This window comes from Balaenoptera musculus, chromosome 6 (genome assembly GCF_009873245.2).
Source record: "Balaenoptera musculus isolate JJ_BM4_2016_0621 chromosome 6, mBalMus1.pri.v3, whole genome shotgun sequence".
NCBI classification, from domain to species: Eukaryota; Metazoa; Chordata; class Mammalia; order Artiodactyla; family Balaenopteridae; genus Balaenoptera; species Balaenoptera musculus.
The window spans coordinates 55,770,180-55,793,983 of NC_045790.1; the positions used below are offsets into that span (position 1 = coordinate 55,770,180).

Sequence of the window (23,804 nt, forward strand, 5' to 3'; positions counted from 1 at the left end):
CTTAGCAAGAAAGAGAGAGCATTTGTTGCCGTAGCTGTATGCTCTGATCAGACATAAATGATGGTGGAGTGATAAGCTTTCTGCTAGATTTCTTTCATCCTGCCCACCCTCTTCCCCAGCTCCAGTCCCCTTTTCTAGCTTTGCTCAGGGGACCTAAGTTCCTCTTCCCTGGTATCCCGTGTCTGTGGTACACCACCTTAGCGGCGTTGGCCGCTCTATGGTGGGGGACTGAGCAGGTGGGGAAGAAATTGCTCCCCCAATGCCTGTCCGCGTCCTCTCCTCAATAGCGAGGCTGTTTCCCAGCAACTCTTTCACAGGTTTTTCCCTTCTCAAGTACCACCTCGGCAGAGCCCAGTGTCTCCCTCAATCCCGGCAGCCAGGCTGCCAAGCACCCCATACGACAACTATTGATACATCCTGTATCTGAGATGCAGAACACCCCGGGCGCCACGGAGCCTCCGCTCCCCTTCCTTAACTCTCACTAAAGGGGATTCTTCCCAAGCATCGATCGTATTGCAGATTAAATTTTTAGCCCTTGCATTTTTAAACCCTCCACCCCTAACCCTAACCGCCAGCTGCCCTCCAAAACAAAAAGCAAAAACACCTGTAAAATTAGCGAAAGCACGCGAACACCTGAAGAAGCGCAAGCGGGATTCACACCTGGACAAGTCCTGTGTGGCTTTAGTAGTCGGGAGTAGCGCGGGCCCGACATGTCCTCCTCTCCCCGCGCCGACCACTTGACCCCCGAGCCCTGGAATCCCGCCAAGGTCCCGGGGGCGCGGGGTCAGTCAGGTCAGCGCCAGGGCAGCGCGGGGGCGAGGCGCGGCTCCCCTCCTCCCGCCCCAGCCCGCGCCCGCACCGCCGCCGCAGCCGCCGCCGCCGCCGCAGCCGCCGCCTCCCGGGCGGGCGCTCGGAACATCCCGCGCCGCGTCCTCCACGCCCTGGGCTCCCGCCCGCCCGCGGGAGCCGGGCCCGCGCCGCTGGCAGCCATCAAGTGGCTTGTTAAGGAAATGCAGGTGAGTGCTTGCGGCGGGGCGGCTGTTGTCGGAGACGTGGGGTGTGTGCCTGTGTGTGCGAGCGGGAGCAAGAGGGAGCGCGAGCTGCCGGGAGATGCCCGCCGCCTCGGCTCCCGGCCCCGCCGCGCCCACACCCGGCGGCCCGAGCGCGTGGGGCAGCGCCTCGCCCTGACGGCGGCTGGTCCCCCGGCTTCTCCGCCCGCCGCTCGCCGGCCTCCCCCGCCCCGCGCTCCCTCCCAGCCCGAGCCCTCCGGCTGCTCCTCCCCCTCAGCGTCCTCCCCTTCGCGCGGCGCTGACAGGCAGCCTCCGCGGGGAGAGTGCAGGTACTTTGCCGTCAGAATAATTTGTAGGACCTCGGCGAGCTTGCGGAGCGCCCTCATTTTCTCCTGTCTTCGCCCCCTCCCTCCCGAAAAGAAGACCCCACTTTTGAAACAATCAGAACCCGAAGCATCCGACCAAAGCCAAAGCCCGACGGGCGGCTGTTCTTGTGCTGTCCTTTCTTGCAGTTTATTCTGGGCCTGTGTGGAGTAGAAAGACAATTCTTTATTTGACTGGTAGGGGAGAAACGAGAAGACTCCTCAGGGTTTCCAAGGAGGACTGGAGCGGCTGCTTTAGTAAGTAAACTGTGCTTCTGTATTTCTTGTCTTAAATTGAGGCATATGCTGAATGAATGCTTTTCCCCCGATGGTATGGGCGGGCAGTTGTTCGTTTACCGGGAGGAAAAGAAGTTGATTTATATAACTTCACTAGTTCTTAATTGAGAAGTGGTTTGCTAAGCTTCTTTCTTTCTTTCTCTTTCTTTCTTTCTTTCTTTCTTTCTTTCTTTCTTTCTTTCTTTCTTTCTTTCTTTCTTTCTTTCTTTCTTTCTTTCTTTCTTTCTCTGTCTGTCTCTCTGTCTTTCTTTTCTTTCTTCTTTCTTTCTTCTTTCTTCCATTCTCTTTCTTTCTCTCTTTGTCTCTCTCTCTCTCTCTCTTTCTTTCTTTTTTGGAAGAACATTGCATTCAGCAGACTTCAGTATGGGCAGTCTTGCTGGGAATCCGATTTTTTAAACGCTGATTGTTCAAGGGCTATGGGAAGCCTGGTTTGTGAAACGTTGGTTGGTTCTAAGACTTAAGGATGGTTTCCTTAAAAAAGCTTGAGCATTCTAACCCTACTGGTTTCCTTCTACTGCTAGCTTCAACCTCAGCCTTAATCCACACCAACTCTCATCCTTCTCTGACTTCACTTGGTTGCTTGTTTTATCTTTGGTTCTGAAGAGAGCTTGTTAAAAAAAAAAAAAGAAAAAATTGGGTCAAGGGAAAGTTAATATAGCCGGTTTGAAAGACTGGAATAAAACCCTGCTGAGGTTTCTTTATGCTTGTAGGTAGAGGAGATGTGGAAGAAAATCTGGGAATTTTAGCCTAGTTTGTAAAAAACTGGATGAAATTAATTTGGAGAGGGAATGTGAAAAATGTTTTGGAGAGGGCAGGAGCTGAGGCTGTGACTTTGACACAGCAGGTTATAAATTGTCATGGGCTCAGCAGCCAGTGACAGGTTTAAGGTGTCTCCTAGGGCTGAATATCTCTGCATCAAAAACTTTTGCAGGTGGTATTCCTCTTGGGGCTAACATCACCATGTCAGTGGCTGCAGCATTTCTGTAAAAACAAGTAGGACACTCTTCCTCTCTCTGTGAAAGGGTTAATATCTTAAAATTTAAAAAAGAGAGATATACAGTCTAACATTTGCCAGTATTTTGTAATATCTAAATAAAACCTTTGTGTTATGTCAGGAAAAATATAGTTGAGTCAGTCTGTTTTGCATAAGAGGGAGAGAATCAATAACATTTCAGCATTTTTTTTTTCCTTTATCACTGCCAAATGGATTCTGAATCTAATTCTTCTTGCATTGTTACATATACAGTAGATACAGTAGGAATTGCAGTTTAGTTAAAACAGAGGTGATTTTTAACAAATTAAAACTTCTTTGACATAATAGCATTCATACTGACTAGTGTAGAATAGTGATTAGGAAAAGTTTTTCTGTTTTATCTTTAACTTTCAACTTTCTGTGTTAGTATAATATACACTTTTCTAATCAAATCCTTTCAAGAGTTAGAAACCAGACTGAAAATTAACATCACTTATCTCACAGATTATTTTTAACAAAACACCTTACTATCAAATAATACCTGAGGGCTTTCTTATATTTAATTGCTGATGATGGTAAAGTGAAAAACAATTACCTTTATATTTACTCAAGTAAATATATAAAAGCAGCTAAATTCATTTGGCATTGATTTTTAAAAATTGAAGAGTGAACTAATGTACAGTGGTATAAAAAAGGGAAAGCTCTTTTTAGAGTTGTTATGGTTATTCAATATCAGAAGCTCTGAATATCTTGGGACATAAGTTTTGGGGGTAATGAAATAACAGTAGGACAGTTGATGAATTTGTTGACATGAAGTTACCATACATGGAAATCATTTTGGATAGATATATCATTGTTTCTTGTATATTACTTTATTTTCTATCCAAATGTGTTTTCTTAGACATATTACTGCTCTCAGCTGCCATTTCTATCATTGGTTTAAAGTGAATTTAAATAATTAAAATGAAGCCCTTGGTTGATCAGATTTGAATTATAGCAAATGACCTCTACTCATTTGTGACCTCAAATATCTGAAAGCATACTTGATGTTTGAAAAAATAATTATTGAAAAATAAAAGGTGAGTTTGTACTGAGGCAGTCAAATTTTAGAGTGGTTCAAACATGTTATTACCTATATTACTGTTAGACTCATATTCCACAGAAGAAAAGACAGGACAGAATTGTTCATCCTGTTTGAATTTCTGAAAGATTTACACTTAACATGAAAACTAATCTGACACAGATTCTGTCTCTAATTATGTCATAGTGCTGAGGAAGATAGCCTGAATTAAAACCATTTCTAGTAAAGCTTGCACATATTATATTTGATCACTGTCTCTATGTAATAAGAGAGAAAAAAGTCAAAGCTGGATGGGGCGATTCAGTTGTCAGGTTTTTTTGCCACCAGCTTTTTGTGCAATACAGAGGTGGTTGCAACTTCAAAGTTGAAAAAAGAAAGTTGCTGATGTCAGCAGTAATGTGTTTTATTATGCAATTGTTCTTGTTATTCAGATCAGATCATGGCCCTATGAAATACATAAGCAGTCTACAGGGAATGAATGATTAATTCCTCTAAACGTGTGCTTACTAAAGGAGTTCTTACTAATAAAGTGCTGTATACCTGCATTTGCTTACAGTTGCATTTGGTGAGGGCAAACATACTTTTCTTTCTCTTAATATTAACGTAGAATTTACAGATGTAGTCCTGTAAATATCATTACTTAAAGGTGGTTTTGTAGACCACATGGTCTTACATTTTAGGGAACCCTTAAATGTGATTATTATTTTCTTAAAACTTTTCATTTAGAAAGTAAGACATTGTTAAGTAGATGTGATTTTGGAAGGCTAAACTGTGGTTAAAAATTACTTTGTTTTTCCCTCTATGAAATGACATCCTTTCTCTCCTGTGTACTACTAGTAGGGTGCAGATGCAACCTGCAAGGGCAAAGGACATTTTTCTTTAGTGAGGTTAAGTATAAGAGAAAAGCTAAAATATTGCTGGTTTATATAAAATAATTAGCTGGATACTATTGAAATTTTAGGAATGGCTACTAGTGCACATGACAGTTGTGGCTACCACTGGTGTAAATTGTTTTGCTGTTAGAAAAGTAATATTGATGTAACTTCTGATACCTCTGCATTTCTAAGACTGGCTTATGGGAGTAGGTGGGGAATGGATGGATTTTATATGGTAATTTGAGAGCAGGTGGCCTGAAATGCATGTTACACATTTCAAATTCACCCACCCAAAAATCTTCTTTTTAGACATTTCTGAAAAATATGTGACTTGCAAAATTGCCTAATTGAATATCTATCAATATGGCTTTATCTATGAATCTCAAATTTAATACCACAAATAACTAAGATTCCTCTGTTGTTTGGAGAAAATACCTCAATTTCAGTTATGTCTTTTTGGACTTACACTTATACTGAATTTAATAAACTTTAGCAATGCAAATTATATGAACATATATATTTGATAATGCTAATTTAAAAGTTATAGTGAATATTGGATGAATTGGATTTTGTATCCAGTTGAGTGCCTTTTGAATTCATTTATCTCCTTATATATTTAAATGCAAATTTTTTATGACTACTGTCAGTTCAGTCCGTTTTAATCAGGCTTTTCAAAAGCAATTTGCCATCCATGAAGAATAAATGGATTTCCACTGGTACAATTAAACAATGTATATGTTAACTGTACTTGCAATAATGGTTATGTTTCTTCAAACCCTTTAAAACTGTGTTGAATGAAGGAAAATGAATGAAGAACCAAAAATGAACATTACCCACAAAGTGAACATTTATGTGATTGTAGAATCAGAAGTTTTGAGTTTTCCTCTCACCGTTATAATTGGCTGTGTGACCCCAGGGAGGTAACCTGGACTCTCTGTACCTGGGTTTTCTTCTCTGTAGAGAAATTGGCCTACAATTTGAGAATATTTCAATCACAGAATCTGAGAAACAAGCTAATGTAATTACTAATATAGTTAGTATTAGTGTTTAGCAAATTGTTGAATTACACTATGGCAGCTTGAGAATCTGTGTAAGCGTTGGGGCAGCCATCTTGTTTGAAGGATGGCTAAGGAAATTGTTCTGAAGCCATGTTGGAAGTGCTTGGACACTGTTGCTATGTAGATTGAATGTTTATTTGGAGTGGTTTTAAAGGAGGAGGATGGAGATTATGGAAGGAAAGGGGCTGATTAAATTTTCTCTAAACCACCCTTCCCTCTTGCTACTGAAAGAATATTGTATAAATAAGTGTTTTTGGATTTGTTACTCTATTCAATACCAGAGGGTATGAGAAGATAAAAATAAGAGGAATTGCTTCGTCTCTTTTGACATCCTTTTTACTTCTCTTAATTACTTCATGTAAGCTATCTTACAATGTCATGTTTAGATAAATATGCACAACTGAAGTCAACTCATATTTTTTTCTGTGATACCTGTTATAGATGTCACAGCTAGAAGAAACCATAGAAAAATTTATTTCAACCCCTATATTTTAAAGACAAAACTAAAGACTTCAAAGATTAAAAACTACAAAGGTGACATAAATTTCTGAAGTTCACAGAGAGGCTTTCCATCACAGAGCAATAGTATCTAAGATACTACATTGGCAAGAAAACACACAGACAGTCATTTATATACCTGTTAGTAAATTATAAGTTAAAAAATCTCATTGATGATGTAGGATGCATTTCATTTAAAAATATTTTATAGTGATCAAACTTCTCATCATGGAAAATGAACACAGAGAAAGAATACATATGGTGTTAATTTTCAGTGCTGTTTTTAAAATAGAAAAAGCCAATAATTTATACAGTTAAAAATTGTAGATACAATTTATCTAGATACAATTCATGTTATTTAACTGATGAAATCGGAAACTTCCTCCCCTCTAAGAAAATCAGTGTGCCCAGTCCTTTCCTTTTCTGACAGAAATCTCTGAATGGTAGCAAGTGACCTATATTTTTATAAATGTTTTACGTTTTAAATCATGGGAGACCGGGAGATCATGCTATATTTAAAATTTGTTTACTTTTGAATGCAAATTATGGCTGATTAATTATAGAGAGTGTATTTGCTTTTCTTTGTGTGTATTTGCGTGCGTGCCCGTGTGTATGTGTGTGTGTGTTTAAATACATCTGTTCAAGATGGAAATTAGTGAAAATAGTGGGCTTAAAATTTTAGAAGTGTATATACAATAATTGAGTTGTCAAAGAGAACATATATTAGGGTGTACTGTATCAAATTGCTCTCTGATTAGTCCTTAAATCAAATGAAATTTCAACAATATACCATTTTACCAAGGCCTTCTGCCTTGTAATAATTTCATATATTTTCTAAATACCACATTATAATAATTAAATATTCTTAAGGTTGAGATGTATAAAATTGCAGAGAACATGATTGCTGTTCTTTTACATGTGCTGTTATGGACCTTACTTACCTGGTTAAGTGTATGTACTTATATTAGGTGCTAAAAAGGAAAGGAACAAATTTGTATTTGATTATAACATGGTTGGTGACTTAAAAGCAGCCATCTTTAACCTCAAATTAAATGTGTATAATTTTAACTGGGATGCCTTGTTGTAAGATTCATTGCATATATGATGCTATCTGATTTACTTTGTCAAAGAACAAAAAATATTACACTTAAATGCAGGATTAGTGAACTTTTACAAAAAATCCATTTTAAGAATGCAAATATGTAAGCAATCAGCTACACAAGTCTATTAATGCATTTATTGTATTGGGACCCCTGTGAATTATACTTTTCAAAGACTACCCAAAGTTATACTTCTCAAATATAGTTTGTACTGTTGAAAAATAGACCTTTTCAGCAGCTACAAGAACAGAGAACAAAGCCTGGCAAGCATGTGTGCTCATAGACCTCTTTACTACTTACCCACTAAACACATGTATTATGGGATTTATATCATAGGATATACTCCTGTTTCTTTCATTAGATTGTCTTGGGACAAAGGCCTAGAACATGGCTTCCTTCCAGTTCTAGGAAAGGTTAAATTTTTAATTATTTATTTATTTATTTATTTATTTATTTATTTATGGCTGTGTTGGGTCTTCGTTTCTGTGCGAGGGCTTTCTCTAGTTGCGGCAAGCGGGGGCCACTCTTCATCGCGGTGCGCGGGCCTCTCACTATCGCGGCCTCTCTTGTTGCGGAGCACGGGCTCCAGACGCGCAGGCTCAGTAGTCGTGGCTCACGGGCCTAGCTGCTCTGCGGCATGTGGGATCTTCCCAGACCAGGGCTCGAACCCGTGTCCCCTGCATTGGCTGGCAGATTCTCAACCACTGCACCACCAGGGAAGCCCCTAGGAAAGGTTAATTTAGAATACAGACCAAGAAAAAATAAGAGCAGTAGTGTGTTTCCTATTTTTAAATGAACTGGTCTAGGCCACTTGTCCAAGACATTTATTTAGGTAGGAAAAAAAAATACTCATCCATGCTGTATGCCTGAGATGTTGTCCAAGTACAGTGACCTAGAATCTATATGATCAAGATCATAGATTGTACTTAGAGGTAGAATGAAGGATGTAGAGCAGAGAGGATGGAGGAAAGGAGAGACTTATTAATCTTGCCTTAAAAGCCATATTCTTCCACTTTTTATTCTTCCCACAAATTGGTTTCAAACTTCGAGATATGACTTTTCACCTTGGAGTAGATGGTCATCAGATTAGCAGGGAATCTGGCTCATACCTTCACTGTGCCATAGTCCCAGGTTTTGCCGTTGCTACCTTGTATCCATCTGGAACCGTTTAGGAGGTTAGTTTATCAGTTCCTGATCTGTATTAATTCCTCTTTGATTTTGCCACAAAAATCAAGGACAGGAAAATACAGGCACCGTATGCACTACTCCTAGAAGTTACGTTCTCTTCTGTTTCCCAGCTTGGATATATTTTCAAGTCAGAATCACTAGTCAGGATTATGCAATATGTACCACATGGCGGCATAACCCATATAACACTTGATCCCCAAATATTTATTGTCTCCAGTGTGCCAAGCAACGCTGAGTAAACACTCGTACGGTAGCAATATAAAATTGCCCAAATTGCGACCATCTTATATTCTTATGAAATGTTTCCCCATTATCAAGAATTTTTTTTTTTTTTATTCCATGGAGAAAATGTAATCTCCCTAAAGAATCTCTTCTCTTAAATCACAGGAAAATTTCTCGGTACATGGCTTCTTTTATCATTTCCCCCTGCTCATTGGCTGTCATCCTGAGTCAGAGGCATCTCTTCTGGAAGCTGGGTGGAATCCTTTTTGCTTATGTAGCAGCTGTAGGCTATGCTGTATTCCACTGCAAAGTTGACATCTTTCAACATCTTCAGAGCTGGATTACTCCAATGCTAATTGGTCATGTTCCCCACTCTCCAAAGTTCCAGAGAGGCAGGCAGTAGGGTATGATAAGCATATCACTCTACCCTCCTCATATTGACAAGATATGGAAAACACAAATAATTCTCCAGACCACTGTAGCAGTTTATAGTCCATGTACCAGTCCCTTGTATTTCCAAATTCATGGGGTACAATACAAGTTATAGTCAAGGATCGTGTTGTTTCAGTTGTAACCAAAGCATCATTGGAGAAGTGTATTGGTTTTACCGGGAAAGAGAACAGAGAAAAAGAGAGGAAATTCTACCTGTACATTTTGATGTGTGGCTTATTTTCATAAGCGGTCTTATAATATGTACTTTGGATCAAATAAAGAGGAAGACAAAAGTGTAATTTAAATTTTTAGAAACTTACTTGGATTGTTAGATATCTTTGGAGTTAAAAATTTACCATAAATTCACCTCTTGATTTCTCTAGTTTCTGATTTAATTTTAAAGAGTTTCTGTTTTTATTCTTCTTAAGAGCCCTTATCAAAGATACTGTACTACTCAACAGTAATATTTGAAAAACTGTCCTGAGACAGTATATTGTTTCACCTTCAAGGAAACTTTTACATTTCTAAATTTTAATGCTGGACTATGTGCATTAAAAAGATAGGAAAGTGTCTTCCCATCATTTGTTATTTTCCATTTTATTTTATAATATACTCACTTAGTTCTTAATTAATATTTATTAATGGTATTTATTTCAGTGGATCATTGCTTGTAATTTTAGTGTGTAAGGATGTCCGGTGGCTTCTCCTCTGAATGGATGTGTTCATTCTGTGTCATTTGTGCTATCCATTTGTTGCCTCCTAGGAAATATATGTGGTTAGCTCTGTAAGACATGTCTTAGCCTCATCATTTATACCTGTGTGGTTCAAGACAACAGGGCTTTCTTGTGGTAGAATTGTGTGCTCTCAGAATTGAATTCAGCACTTCAGTGTCTCATTTCCCTGCCCCTCAGGATGGCATGCCTTCCTCTTGTGTGTTTTTTTTTTTTTTTTTTTTTTGGTGCTTTCTATTTTCCCATAGACCACCTCCATTGTGGAAAGTTGCCAGACTTAATAACATAAATTACACATTCCCTAAGACACATTGATACTTTCTGGCTTTTTGAAGTAGTACATCTAAAGAAATATTCTAATTGTAATATATATATATATATATATAATATATACAATATATATATGCTCTGTGTGTCTGTGTGTTTATATATATGCTGTTTTCAGAGAAAGAAATTTCAGGCAATATTTATTTTGGTGTGAAATCTTATGGGCTGAACCTGGAGATGAATCTGTTTATGGAGCTAGGTCAGAAGAGATCATGTGTTTCCTACTAGAGCAGGCTTCCTTTCTCCCTTATTCAATAGGAAATGAGTATCTCTTCCCATTTCTATTTCTACTGCCAAGTTTCCCTTTTTTGCTCATTTCCTTTGATCTTAGTAGGAACCTGGTGCCACAGCTACACAGGGATGACTCTGTTGGTCACGTGAGAATATAAAAGTGTATATTGTTAAGACTTGTTAATAGATTACACCATTTTTTGTATTGTGCAGTTCCCTTACATCTCAGTCATCGCTCTCATCGATGTAACAATCTACATTTCATGACTAGTCCATCACTTCTTATGGTTCTAATTATCACTTCTTATTACATTAAAAGAAAGAAGCAATTTTTGTCCCTAATCAGTGATGGCATCGTGGGTTTTGGAATTTTTTTGTCCTGTGGAATCGTCTCATGAGCTCTGAAAAAACCTTAAGATAGAAGGTGATAATAATAGCTAACATTTATTGACTCTTTAATGTATACCAGTCAGTATTTTAAGTGCTTCATGGGCATTAACTCACTTATTCTCACCTCAGCCCCATGGAATCAGTACAGTTATTATCTTTAATTTACAGATGAGGAAACTAAAGCACATAGAAGCAAGGGAAAGTTGCCCATTGTAGCATATCAAGTGAAGCACCTTTGTGCTCTGCCTGCACATCCCACATTTTAAACCACTTTGCTATATTGGCATTTTGACATAGATTTATATGTTCTCCCATATGTACAACATTAGTATATAAGAATTCCACAATCGCATAGGTTTTATATATCAAATGTGGAAAACATGAGGTATCCCAGCTTTGCTTTTATGATACAATTCCTTTAAAACGAAGCCAACACAAATTATTGTAAGTATATGATAACATACAGGAATGGAACATCGTGAAAGTGTTGCTCAGGGAAACAAAGAAGTGAGGACAAACCACACCAAGGCCAACTATCTCCAGATAGCTCTTGCCAAAGTTGAGTGTGTAAGGACTGTGCAAATGCTTTAGAGTGTATTCCTTTTCTTTTCTTTTTTAAAAATCTTTATTGGAGAATAGTTGATTTACAATGTTGTGTTAGTTTCTGCTGTACAGCAAAGTGAATCAGTTATATATATACATATGCCCACGCCTTTTTAGATTCTTTTCTGATATAGGTCATTACAGAGTAACTCTACTGAGTAGAGTTCCCTGTGCTATACAGTAGGTCCTTATTAGGTATCTATTTTATATATAGTAGTGTGTATTTCTTTTCTTCCTTGGAGAGTGTTGATCTGGTAGAAAGAGACCTGATGTGCTCTCTGTTTTTGCCAGTGGTGTCCCTCCAAGCTCAGGTCCCTTCTCAGGAGTAGGTTGAGCAAGGTGGTTCCCACCAAACAGGCAGGCCCCTATAGACTCTTGGCCATAGATTTTATGCTGCATCAGCTTTTTACATACCTTGTTACACTTAGTGACTGGTGACCAAGAGCCACAATTTTTGAGAATCAACCTAGATGTTTGAGTCAGTTTGTCTTATGTAGAAGGCATAGCAGAATAGAAATGCAAAGGCAGGGAAGATGAGCTCAGATGTACCATGGAGTGAGATTTAGGGTCAAGAGGGCCCCATCTACCAGTGCTTTAATGAATGCTTCCCATGATAATGACATGAGACTGGCATAACTAACTGGTACAAAGTATAATATAAGTGTTGCTGATTGTAAGCATTAAAGAAATTAAGAAGAGGAAAACCAAAAATTGGTCCTGTAAGAGTCATTTTAATAACAATTATTTTTGTGAACTCTTACTATTTATGTCTCATTGCCATGTAGTCTGGGTATTATTTACACCATTGCATCACATTGGATTAAATTCATTGTAATTTTCATTTGATGGCAATAGTAAACTACTTTTGCTTTTCTTTTTTTTCCAGTGTGTTGATCACTTTTCTTGAATTTTTGCATGACTGCTTACTTGAAACTTAAATTGAGGGAATATGAGTTACAGCATAAATCATGATTTAATTGTTAGATTATAAGAATTGAAAAGTTAAACTATTACCTGTACATTAACCAAATTTAAAAATGTTGAATAAAATAATCTTAGTAAACATTTATTTGGTTTCTAATATATGAGAAATGCTCGATGCTTATTGGTGGAAATCTGGTGCCCTAATTTTGAAAGGACATGAGAAATATCTTAGATGTTCTGTAAAATTATCATAAATTTGTGATGTTTTAAAAAATCAAACTAAATAAAATATTAGCTATACATTTGTCAAGTTATAATTTTAATTAATACCACAATATGGCAAAGCATATACAAAAAATTGCATGTTCCCTATATTGAGGGAAATACATAATACCAAAAATAGAAAGTTAAAGTTATTTTATGACTCATATTTCAAGAGGCACAAACCTCTTCCTTTCAGGTGTGAAAGATATGGAAACACTTAATGAACAAGTTTATTGGATTATCTTTTCCCCCCAAGGTCTTCCTGAAGTCTTTCCTCCCTAAGGTGTTCTGATTACTTGCCAAGAAAATTCAATGGATTTTCCTTTCTAAGTGAGAATTGAGGAGTAGAAAATGTGCCAAACTGGGCAGTTCTGTGATGCAAACTTGTTCCCTGGAGACCTTTGTAGGACTGCTAAACTGTTAAAATGCTTGTTACAAGCAAGGGTTTGGCCTTCTGTCCCTGAAAAGCTTGTAGGAGGAGCAGTGGTCAAGAATAAAAAACAAAGAAACCCTGGACTCTTTCACGCATTGGCAATAATATCTTTTTATTTCTTTTGATTTATGAACAAAGAAGACATAATCTTCAGATCCAAAGTGTTTTTAAACGGGTAGTCTAATTATTATTAAAATGTAATATACTCATTATATACAGTATAATTTGCATATACAGTATGGGTTATACAAGATACCTTGGATTAGATCTCTGCAGGCAAACAAATGTAATAGGTCCAGAAAATTAGCTAAAATAAGCAGAATCTGCAACTTCAAGAGAGTAAAGTTTTTTAAAGGTCTGGGTTGTCTCATCAAATTTGTGCCAGCATCCACCTTTATCTCAGTGGGGTCCTACCACAAAAATGATAACTATCAGTGAGCAAGCTCTGTCAGGCCCACCCTGTATTATTTACTAAAATTTCCCCCATGCCATAATTTTGCTTCAGGGTCTTACCAAATTGTCGAATTCCATTCAGGCTTATGGAATGGAATTGTCATATTCCATTCTATAACAAAAATACCATAGACTGGGTAGCTTATGAACAACAGAAATTTATTCCTCACAGTTCTGGAAGCTGGCATGTCCAAGGTCAAGGTGCTGGCAGTTTTGGTGTCTGGTGAGAGCCCATTTCTTGGTTAGTAAACAGCCTTCTTCCTGCTGTATTCTCACATGGTGGAAAGGGCAGGGGAGCTCCCCGCAATCTCTTTGTAAGGGCACTAATTCCATTCATGATGACTCTATCTTCATGACCTACACCTCCTAAAAGTCCCACCTCCATATACCATCACATGGGGGAATAGATTTCAACATAAGAATTTTGGAAGGATGCAACATTCAGTCCATAGCACAAATCTTACCTGGATGACTACTTCCTGTCTTCCTACTTCTACCTTATCTCCTCTATTCTTTTCTCTGCCACCAAAAGATATATTTTTTTTCAAAATGCAAATCTGATCATGCTTAAAGCATTAAAAGATTCTTTATTGCCTGGAGTATAATGTTAAAAGGAAAACTTAGTGTGCCATAAACGGACCTTCCTGACTCAGGTTGCAAACTACCTTTTCATCATTATTTCTTGCCTTCTCCCCTGCTGTACTATGTACTCTATAATAAAGCCATACAAACACACTGAAGTTAACAGTTGAATAATTTAGGTAGCTTATGATGAAAATGATAACGATGATGACGATTTATAATTGCTTTTTCCTTGTTGAAGAGGCTTCTCAAATTTTGCACTATTACATGTATGTGTCCTTCAGACACTAATTTTTAATCTGATTTCAGAGTATCATGAGTATCCTTTCCAGCCAATGACATATATACAGTAGAATGCCAAATTTGAGGGACTTCTTTCTTTTTGTGGCTTTGCTCAAGATGAACCACCTACTGTATTATTTCTGCACAACAAATCGATCAGTTTTCTGTTGTTTCCCAGCAGCGGCCAGTATCTGCCATACTAAGTAATGATCTCTAGCAAAATTTTATGTTGTGTTTCCCCTGCCAACTCCAAAGTGGTCAGCCTCCTTTGGCTTACCATCCTGGAACTGTGTGGGTTTCTTACTGTAGCCCAGCCCTCATAAGAACAGACTCTGCTGCTCACAGCTTGGCTGGGCTCCAGGTCTTTGTTGCTGGAAATGCTACTGTAACATCTGTTGGGTATGGCATGTATGTAGTTACTGTCATCAATCTTAAGAATTTGGGTGCACTTTCCAGGATCGTGGCACACATTGTATAACATGAAATCTGTCTTGAAGAGAATGTTGCAGATCAAAAGGGGAAACAGTTCATGATATGTTTTTACAATGTAGCTTTGATATTAAGAACTTCCAAAAAACCTTTGTTGGATATTTAGATAACATATGACTGCTTTTCTGTTGAATTACCAGGTAGAAATTATTTTTTAAGGAAATTTGTTTATACAAGGGCTTGAAAAAAATCATTGATTTTTTAATCCATTTTGTCTTAGGAAAGGTACCCCAGATTTTAAAGTGATATATCTTAAGATGAAGTAAGTATGTAATCACAGCTTCCATGTCTGCATTTTTAGTGACCTTTGAAAATATTGCATGAACCCCTTTTTAGACTACACATCCAAAATATTGTGATGACTGCAAAAATATTGATTGGATCCATATTAATATATTTCTGTGGTCGAAAGAGCCCATTTTATTGGATCTGCTTCTTTGTATCAGTAACTAAAGCTGATAATTATTGAGTCTGATCTGTTGGGGAGATTGGAAGGAAGGACTGGGAAGGGGGAAAGCTGAGTAGAAGAGGAAAGAATCAAGATGTTAGTGCTGAAAACTTCACAAAACTGAAGGGAAAAAAACGCCTTTTTTTTGGAAAATAGAGTAATCTTGAGTTATTGCAATCTATGCAAAAATCTCAGAATTGAGTTCTCTGATTAAGTAACTTAACAGCCACGTGATCACTGGAATAGTTTGGAAAATTATAAAATATTCATGACCAAACTTTGAAAAAAGTTGCAGTATTTGTCCTGGTAAGCAGTTGGTTGTTCATTTGTTTGTCTTTTCCCGTAGAGTAACCAATCTAAGAATTCTAGAGCCCATCACCCACATTTTGGCTCATCTATCGGTAGTCCTAATTGATTTAAAATTAAATGAATTTAAAGTACTTATTAACCCATATGGTACACTTCAAAAAATAAATCCGTAGTAAATAATTATAAAGAGTCAGCATTCAACATTGTACAAGTTAGATTACACACTAAACCTTTATTTTATTAGTGTGACCCCAAAACAAAGTATCTGAAATGAAATAGAAACATTTTTCTTACATAATAGTCCTCAATTGAGTGGCCCAGGCTGATGGGATGACACTTATTTCACAAGGACATTCATGGACCCAGGTTTCTTCCATCTTGATGCTCAGCCATTACCTAGAGAGGAGTCCTTATATTCAGGGTCAAATTTAGATAATAAATAGATAGGAAGTTAAGGGAAACAGCGTTGCTTTAAGGGAATTTCCATTCCAGTTCCATTGAATCTAGTCATATGGTCATATCTGGCTGCAAGGGAAGCTGGGCAATGTAGTGCCTAGCTGGGTGGCCAGGTACCTAGCTAAATTGGGGAGTTGCTTCTATTAAAAGGGGGAAGAGGAGAACAGATACTGAAGAAGTTAGTATTCTCCACTTTAGTTATTTACACCTTATAAAAAAATTGGTGAGAACTTACATTGTCTCCCTTCTTTTCTTTATATCTTGCACAATTTTTCTATACTCTGAATCTAAAATAGGTAGATGAGATGTTTTGTCATCTATTCTGTTGTTTGGATTACCAAGAAAAAGTCTAGGTGAAAACATTTAGTATTACTAATAATGAACAAGAGGCTCCATGATATTCAATACCAAGTTTTTATAATTATTTTTTCAGAATTAAATGTGAAATTAGAACCCAGGTAACTTAACTGACATTGCAGACTTCTGTTCAATAAAGAATGTGTCTGGACTTCTGTAAAATTTTAATTTATTTTATACAGAGAATCACCTAAAAATGTAAAACTTTAAAGAAGATTGCTAAATTGTTGCAGCTATTTTTTCTTTTTAACCTTCATTTTCCTTCCATGATAGTGAATTTATCTGTGCTGTGTGGGTTGAGGTCACAAACAGAAATCATGGGCTGAGTCTTATTTGCTTTAAATTATGATAGTAGGTCAATTCCTTTTTCTGAAGACACATCTACTTTGAGCTAAGAAATTCAAAATACGTAATACTTACAATAAAAATGAATACAGTGTCTGAGATGAAATCAAAGAATGAGTTAATAAAAACATAGAATTGATACTTTACAGTTACAATCCATGTCTTTTCAGGTTTTGTAAAATTTTCTGCCTTTAGAAAACTGAGCCTCAGTCTGTGGCTTGCTGGTCACTCCATACACAGTGCAGTTGTCTGATAAGACTATCTTTGTTTCTGGTGAATCCTGCTGGTAAATTTGATGAGGGCAGCAAATGCCTGAATCTTGCATCACACCCATCCATCAGGAATGCATTAGTCTTCATGCTTTCCCAGTGAAGAATTTTTATGAAGTTGTTCAGGGAATCAGAATAAAATGATAACTTATAGCAGGCCCACCTGGAAAGACCCAGTATTCAATGGAAGTCATGTTATGTTGGTAATATACACTGTAGAATTACTTATGAGAAGGTGTAAAATGCTTCTTGCTGACATTCTAGCTATAAATAATGCAAGAGTAAACACTTTAATAATTTCAATTAATTCTGAAGTGTAGCTTTAATTTTTCTAATTACAGCCGATATTCCTAAATCTGGGACTTCTGGCGGAAGTTAATGAAATCTTTGCTTACCATTGCAGTTATATTATAGAACTTGCTGTTGAAGTGCAGGATGCTTTAATTAAAAATATTTTTTAATCTAAGATGTGCTGTTTTAATGCCTCAAAAAAGTTTCAAGTCATGCATTATTTTAAAATGGATCGTAAATGAATCCAACTGCATTTTTTGATTTCTGTTGATTTGGTATTTCAATGTTAATAAAATGCCAATTTTTCTTCATAGAGTCAAATGGTGACTCATTGAATTAGTTCAGTAAATTCATTTGAAGAATGAAACTCTGATAGTGCTCAATGTATGTTTATACAAAGAATAGTTTTTTATCAGTTTGCTTTGGATAGAAAAAAATCAAATAAGTTATTAAATTATTACAGGCTATAAATAAAGTATTTAACAAGTATATTTGCATGTGCTAAAAATTTTAATGGACAGTCTTGGTACCAAATAATAACATGCTTTGTTACCAATAGTATGGATAATAAGCAAGGACATAAAAGGGCTCCCCTCAAATTTCTTCCCCAAATATGTTATTTGGTGCCAAATAAACTGTTTAACACATGTATTTGCATATTCTAAACAATCTTCAGGGACAATTATGGTACCAAATAATGACATGCTTCATTACCAATAGTACAGATAATAAGTAAGGGCATTAAAAAGGCTCCCCCCAAGTTTCTTCCCCAAATATATTATTATTCGGTACCAAATAAACTATTTAACATGTGTATTTGTATATGCTAAATAATTTAATGGACAATCTTGACACCAAATAATAGCATATTTGCAGGAGAAATTTTGAGGGAGCCTTTTATATTCTTATTATCTGTGCTGTTGGTAATGAAGCATGTTCTTTCATGCAATGCTTTGTGTCTCATTTGCTATTATAATAGCAAAAAATAAATCAAAGACCATGATGTAACTAGAGAAAATCCTTTAATAATCATGATACAAAGATAGCTATACAATGTCTTTAGCCTTTTTGGATCATTCTTTTTAGAAACACTCATAAATTTTTCATGTTTGATTTGATTTACTTGGCAAAAGTTACATATACTACCTAGGACTTGGTCTTTATTACCAGTCAGATATATCATGTTTGCACATGTTATACTTATTCTCATACACTGTAACCAAATGTTATTCTAATAGTAAATTCCAATACTCTGAACAACTGTGAGGCTTGTAACTTATAGTTTAACTAATTCTTATATGTATAAATTATATATTTCCTAACAAAATAAGTTATTTTTCTGTAACTTCAATTCTTGACCGCTAGCTTCTCATTTTTCACATTTTACCAGCTCTTCAAGGTAGTCACCATTATACCCAATTTGGAGTCAAAGGTAAATTTAACCAGTGCTCCATTTAACGAAAATAATTAATGTACATATTAAATTATGAAGCCCATAAGAAATAGCATACAATCATTTTAATATGTATGCTTATTCTTTGTTTCCTTTTATTTTATGCTCTCTTTAAAATTTGGTCATTGTTTATAACCACACAAAAAATATTATTTTAGAAAAAAATTATCTTAGTAATTGCTAGACTATGAGGGCCTAATCTAATAGTGTATGACATGGACTCATTAAACGTGAGTGAGTAGATTAACAAACATATGTGTGTGTATATATATACACATATGTATATATATATACATATGCACACAAACACACAACACATGCGGCTGTGGATGTGATGTATATGCTACATATAAACATAATTAAGTGCTTTTGGTAAGTTTTGACAACTTTTACTTCTTTTTGTTCAATATACATTCTATAACGAAATAAATGATTAACAAATTTGGTAACAAAATAAGCAGTTCACTATTTTTTTTTTTTTAAAGATTTTTTTGATGTGGACCTTTTTTTTTTTTTTTTTTAATTTATTTATTTTTAGCTGTGTTGGGTCTTCGTTTCTGCGCGAGGGCTTTCTCCAGTTGCGACAAGTGGGGGCCACTCTTCATCGCGGTGCGCGGGCCTCTCACTATCGCGGCCTCTCTTGTTGCGGATCACAGGCTCCAGATGCACAGGCTCAGTAGTTGTGGCTCACGGGCCTAGCTGCTCCGCGGCATGTGGGATCTTCCCAGACCAGGGCTCGAACCCGAGTCCCCTGCCTTGGCAGGCAGATTCTCAACCACTGCACCACCAGGGAAGCCCAGTTCACTCTTTTTAAGTATAGTGTTTAATAGTTACATTGATTAGGAACCTGGGCTTTAGAAATAGTCAAACTCAGATCAATTCTAGCTCTGCTAATTATTAGATTCTTGGTCTTCAGCCAGTTACTAATGTCAGCAAACTTCAGTTTTCTCTTCTGTAAAGCAGAAATCCTATTACTTACCTTTAAGGTGTTTTTGTAGAATTAAGTCAGAACCTAAATGTAGGTATAAATGTGTATGTTTGTATGTATGTGACTGTGATTATGAGGGATTAGAAGAAAATATTTGAAAGGAAAATAGTTTCAATTATTTTTAAAAATCACACTACAAATAATATGCATAAAGAGGTAGGGGTAATGGCAATATCACATCCTTTCTCTTTTAGAATGTATAGAACGTATTTAATTAATATACAGTGGACTAATGCATATGCATTTTTATCTCTTATTACATGAGATCATCATGTTATGTTCTTAATTTTTAAAGTCTTAGATTTATTATGGAAGAAAGCACTTGGTACATTAGGTTTTATTTTTTTATTGTTTTTAATAAAGTAGCTGTAGCTTGTAGGGAAAGTATTTTAAAATGCACACTAAGGTGGGCTTTGGAAATTAGTTAATGCTTATCACTGATACATACATAATTCTAATTTTAATTTATTATATAAATACTTAATAACATCCACAGATTGAATAAAAAAGTTCCCAGAACTATTAATAATGTGGGCAAATTGTATTTAAGGCATAGTTATGACCCCGAAGCTGCCCAGCAAAATGAGCTAAAAAGCAAAACCCAATTGCCTATGGAAAATCAGCTTATTTGGTGAGTGAACTGAGAAGGAAACATATCTTTCTAAAAAGCTTGGTTATGTTTGCTTCACTTTGTAGAAATTTAAAGCCAAGATAGCTTAAAGAATTGTCACTGATTTTTCCAACTTATTTGGAATTAATTATTGGTTATTTGAGGGAAAATTCATGTAAAACTATTCAATTAATTGTAAATTGCCTCATTAGCTTTTATAGTTCATCTATGTTTTTATTTTTTAATTTACTTTTACCATTCATTTTCTTTAATTAGCAATTAACAATAAAAAAACTTCTTTAGATCAGCTGCCTAGATAATTAATACACTCCTATGGATTTCTGTGGAGAATATGTTAATTATTTCTGTGGAAATAATATGTTAATGGATGCTTTCATTTGACCTAAGCCTCATTTTTCACTCTGAAAATGGTACCTCTACAGAGTTAGACAAGAACCACACAATGTAAGCAAATTGGTTATTTTAAATTCTGAGGTTAACATATGGTCTAATTATCTACTATAAAAAATTACCATTTGAATAATTAAGTCAACCTGTCATTGAGTTTTTTGGAGAAAAAAAAAAAAAAACCTCTCCTGAGGGTTTGTTTGTTTTTTCTTCACTTCTAGACAACATGAAAGTAAAATTTGTATCACTTCTACCTCTTTAAAGTGCAAATGATTTCATAAAGAATTGGCATTTTTCATTTAATTTGATATTGTGACAAGGACCCACTCAGAAATGTGTATCCATACTTCAGTGTAAGGATACAAAATATTTCATCTCAGCTGCCCTTACGACACACCTTTGAACTAGTAGACATCTCGTGATACCTCATTAGACAGAATAATTGTGGCAAGGGTGTGACCTTGTATCTCTGAAGCATTCTCCCATTTGATGGATGGTGTGAATGACTAAGTGGGTCAGTCCCAGTTGATTGTAAGCCATTCATTCTCATTATGCTGCCAGCCACAAAACTCCAACAACATACCAAGTTGTTTGAGAAATGCAGCAATTTATTGAAGACATTTTTATATCTGCCTCTCTTAAAGCAATCAGCAGTTCAAAGAACATAAATTAACTGAAAATTCAGGTATAAATAGCATCACTTTATTTTTGCTATATTAAGCTCCTTGCTTGCATTTAGACTGATTTGATATTAATCAGTGATCATAATTTTATAGGTGCTTTACTCTTTTGAGTTTAGTTGAGTGAAGATTGAAATATAAAAAGTCATTTCCTCTGTCACTACAAAGCACTAAAAAAGCAATATCCAGTTGAATTGTACTCAAGACATGTGCAATTTAATTTCTCCTTTATTTATTTTTAAGGAAAATAGAGAGCACATGCTTTCTCAAAACTAGAGGAAACTGTCCTCTGTAATTGCCAGTAAAGGAAATTATATAATCTGCTTATTTAGGCTTATTCTGTACAATGGATGGCAACTAATATAAACAACTCAAAATAAGTAGGAAAGATAGCAGCACAACTCAAAAAGGAGTTTAATTTTTCTTTTTAGGAAGAAAGAGTAAAATTTAAATACTTCTTTTAATGATAATGTGATTTTGCTATGCACTGAATGTATATTTTTAAAAACAAAAGAGAGGGCAATAATGGCAATGAGAGAGAAATGACTTGAATTAAGAAAAAAAAAAAAAAAAAAGCAGCACCTTCCTGGATAGAAGTAAGATTTCAAATTGTAGATTTTGTATTTTCTGTCTCAGCAATAAGAAAAAAAAAAAAAAACGTATTTAGTCAAGGTTACAAATAGGCTTAAGTTTTTTGGTTTTTTTTTTTTTTTAAATAGAAATGCATATTTTGCTTCAAGCTTTCCCTTCATTTGAAAATAGTTCATTAAAATCTCTTTGGCTCAAGTTCCATAATGTTGTCTGTCTGCCAAAATTCTTAGAGAATTCCCAGTCTCTTTGTATTAATATGAAGTGTGTCATATATATTGAAGCAGGATTATGCATGATGTATCCGTAGAGAAATAGAGACATATTTAGAACAAAAACACGGTTCTGAAGCCACTTGGTGACCTCCAGATCCCTCTGTTTTTCTATACAGAACTTGTTGGTCTAGGTTGAACCAGCCTGTAAATATAAAGGAAAGTCATTTTTGTAATAATATCCAAATAATGATGGCTTTGAGCTTCCATGTTTTTAGTTGCAGGAATTTGGGGCCTTAAACAATGTCTGTTCCAGTGCTCTGTTTGTGTCTTCATGGGCAATCACTGTCACATATGCCCTAAAACTTTGTTACTCAGATTATAGTTTGTGGACCTGTGGCATGCGTATCACCTGGAAGCCTGTTCAAAATGCAGACTCTCAGGCCCCACGCCGGGCTTTTTGAATTATCATCTTTATTTAAGAAGATCCTCAAGTAGTTCCTGTTAGGTTTAAGCAGCATTTTAGAATTCAACTCCATGTTTTTCTGATTTGGTTCACTTGTCAAAGTGCCATGTCACTTTATATTCTGCCAAAGGACATATTAGGTCACTGCTTGGCCACTTGTAACTGGCGTGGCTGTTATCTGTAGCTGGGGTCACAACTCTGTTCTTATGAGATGTTTGTAATGTTCTATCTTTTAACACTTTCCCTCAACTATTAAGCACCCCCCCCCACCCTTAATTTCACACAAAAAGAAACCATGCTGTAGTTTTAAACATCCTTTTTTAAAGTTTTGGAGACAATGACAGTTCAGCATACCTAAAGAGTAGCTTACTGTTGGCAGCTCCATTTCATTTCTTTTAGTTCACAGGCTCAGACTTGTCTCCAGGGGACTGTAGGATGCTTCCTCACTTAGCTCACAACTCTTTGCCATAAGATCCCTTTCCATAAGTATTGAACCATATGTTTCTGAGGGTTTCAGACCTAACTCCTAGGAAGTGTTATCAGAATAAGAAGGTTCTAACTCACTTCCGTCTAAGGCTCACCACTAGAGTTCCCATTTCTTGATCTAGGTTAGACCTTGTATTAATTATGTGTTGCTGCCCAACAAGTTACTCTAAAACTCAGTGGCTTAAAATAACTTACAGTCATATCTAAGAGTTTCTGGAGTCCAGAATCTGGGAGCTTTCAGCAGGATGGTTCTGGCTGAGTCTCTCACAAGTCTGCAGTCAAGTACCAGAGGTGGAGGGAGGGATGCTGTCACTCTGACCTGACTGGGTCTAAGCTAGAGGCCTCCATTCCTTGCCATGTGGCTCACTGTTGCTGCTCGTGAGAAGACAGGAGACAGAGAGAGTAAGGGAGAGAGGAAAGGAAAGAAATGCCATGCTGCCTTTTATGACTTAGTCTCCTAGTCACAGAACATCTCTTCTCCCTCTTTGAATTCAGTAGAATTGAGTCACTGAGTGCAGTCCACACACAACAGGTAGAAATCATAAAGGGGGCGAATACCAGGAGGCTGGGATCATTGGGGCTATCTTGGAGGTTGCTTTCCACAGTCTTTTCCTCAGGGTGATTGGTAAGTGG

General features: G+C 36.5%; 1 protein-coding gene across 1 annotated transcript in view; it reads left to right on the plus strand.

Annotated features, from left to right (window-relative positions):
* The first annotated feature begins 1,314 nt into the window (after positions 1-1,314).
* The window catches only part of PTPRD (protein tyrosine phosphatase receptor type D), a 2,174,486-nt gene continuing 2,151,996 nt past the window's right edge, over positions 1,315-23,804 (plus strand). The window contains exon 1 of the mRNA XM_036854271.1: positions 1,315-1,630. The gene's annotated coding sequence lies outside the window, so the exon portion shown is untranslated. The remainder of the gene's footprint in view (positions 1,631-23,804) is intronic.